Source organism: Nestor notabilis, unplaced genomic scaffold, assembly GCF_000696875.1.
Source record: "Nestor notabilis isolate BGI_N333 unplaced genomic scaffold, ASM69687v1 scaffold9984, whole genome shotgun sequence".
Lineage (NCBI taxonomy): Eukaryota > Metazoa > Chordata > Aves > Psittaciformes > Psittacidae > Nestor > Nestor notabilis.
This window is the reverse complement of record NW_009927065.1, coordinates 50,946-53,329: the sequence shown is the minus strand read 5'-3', so window position 1 is coordinate 53,329 and position 2,384 is coordinate 50,946. Positions and strand designations below refer to the sequence as shown.

Genomic DNA, 2,384 nt, shown 5'->3' with positions numbered 1-2,384 from the left:
TGGGCAGGCACAGGGGCTGGTGCTGTCCTCGGGGCTCAGCTCCCGGTGTAGCCGGGCAGGCAGTAGTGCTGGTGCTGACCTCGGGTCTCCGCTGCCAGCCATCCCAGGGCAGGCAGCAGGGCTGATGCTGGCCTGAGGTCTAAGCTCCTGGTCTCTCCATGTGCAGAAAGAGGAGCTGGCACAGCTCCTAGACCCCTGGGCATGAAGCGGGGCTGCTTCTGGCCTTGGCACTCAGCTCCCAGTTCCCCCTGCAGGCAGCAGGGCTGGTGCTGGCCTCAGGGATCAGCTCCTGACACCCCTGGGCAGGCTGTGAGGCTGGTTCTAGCCTCGGGGCTCAGCTACCGGCCTCACTGTGCTGGCAGTGGTGCTGGTGCTGGCCTCAGGGCTCAGGTCCCCGCATCCCAGGGCAGGCAGCGGTGCTGGTGCTGGCCTCGGAGCTCAGCTCCCAGCCCCCTGGGGCAGGCAGAGGGGCTGGTGCTGGTCTCAGAACTCAGCTCCCAGCCCCCACAGGCAGCAGGGCACGTGCCAGATTTGAGCTCCTGGTTCCCCCAAGCAGGTAGAAGGCTGTTGCTGGCCTTGCGGCTCAGCTCCCAGAACCCCGGGCAGGGCGGCTTCTTGATGGGTCCAGAGGAGTCTTCGTAGCTGGTGGCCTTCCTCTTGTGAGGGAATGGGGTTGTCACAGTGCATGGGTCCTCACAATCAGGTTCTCACAATCAGTGCTTCAACTTAGCCAACCTGCCATGGATTCCTGTGGCCCTGTCTAGACATGCTGACCTGATGTCGCCCATATCTCCACACACACGGAGCAAGAAGGTTCCTGGAGAGCCTAGCTCAAGAAGAAAAACAAGAAGAACACAGCCGTCTAGGTCTGGACTCATCACTGTTGAATCACCTGGAGGACCAACTGCCTTGACCTATTTCAATACTTTGGCAGCAAGGGCACATTCAACTTTTTGTCCACCAGGATCCTTGGGTCCTATTCTGTAAAGCTCCTTTCCAGACAGTTGTTTCCCCAACATTTTCTGGTTCATGGTACACTTGCTCTTGTTTCCCCAACATTTTCTGGTTCATGGTACACGTGCTCTTGTTGATCCTTTGAGGTTCTTGTCAGCCTGCTGAGAAGGAGAGGTAAAAGAAGTGAAGTGAAAGAATAAAGAAAGATGCATGAGTTACCCATTTCCAGTGATGGATACATGCTTTGGAAAATGCTTCTGATGGAAACAACACATCCCAATGAAATGTAATCTAGCCACTTTGTGTGAAGCAGTCAGACAAAATCTAGGGATTGGAAGCAAGCACAGAGTTGTGCTGTGTGAGTATAAGACAGGCAAACATTGTTGACTGTAATAATTAGCTAACAGCATCTGAGACACCAGTGTTAACAGGTGTTTCAATAAGGGAGGAAAGAGAACAACTCCTAGGAGTGTTTCTTATGACACCCCTTTCTAACTACTTTCAGTGAAGAATGAAACTACAGGAGGTATTATCCTGAAAATTCAGACACTATGAATCACTTAGAGATGTGGAAGCGCACCCAGCAGCCATAGGAACCAAAGCACATCATGGGCCCCTAAGAATCAACGTTTGAAGAGCCAAGAGGAAAAAAGCAGATATCCAGAGGAAACCAGTGGAAACCAGAAGCTTAGCTTTCTTCCTTTGTAAATTAGTGCGACAACTATAAGGAGGCCAAATATCGTTTGGAAAGTTTGTAAACTTCCCAAGATACTTGGCTGGGGAAAGGGCAGCCATGTATCTTGATGTCCTTACAGGGATGAGCTGAATGAGGGTAAATCTAGGTTTGGACTGATGTGGTGTGTTGCTAGTTTTGAGACTGATGTTTGTGTTAGTGCAATTTGGAAAGAGGATGGAAAATCCTGGAACAGCACAATTTGGCAGCACAGGTTTTATTTCACTCCAGAGGCAGTTATTGTGTGGAATATTTGGAAAGGAAAAATAAGTTAAAAACTGAAGGCTCCATAGCTCAGGGGTTAGAGCACTGGTCTAGTAAACCAGGGGTCGTGAGTTCAAATCTCACTGGAGCCTCGGGGGTCTGCACCTCTTGTAAGAACCTGCAGCTTCATCTCTTTGGCTTTTCTGCTGCCCTCCCCACTCTCCCCTGTGTCTTGCTGGTGCCAGTTTTTGGAGCACCCGTTCAAGACCGGGTGAAATACAAACATCATATAATGTCTACACTAACAAACAGGCAACAAGAAGCAAAGAAAAGTAACAATGGTCAGAGTTAAATGCTTGAAAGAATGTTAATGCTGTCAGAGACAGGAAATAACATTATTAGGTAAAGTCTTCTGAACTCCACAGACATTGTGAAGCTCATTGATGAACAAATCTGAAATGACTGCTAGATATTTACAGTCAGATCTGGTTCA

At 49.9% G+C, this 2,384-nt stretch overlaps 1 non-coding gene across 1 annotated transcript; it reads left to right on the top strand.

The window, feature by feature from the left end:
• Positions 1 to 1,970: 1,970 nt before the first annotated feature.
• On the top strand, positions 1,971 to 2,043 carry TRNAT-AGU. Its single transcript has one exon. It is a non-coding gene; the product is annotated as a tRNA-Thr (tRNA).
• Positions 2,044 to 2,384: the final 341 nt, after the last annotated feature.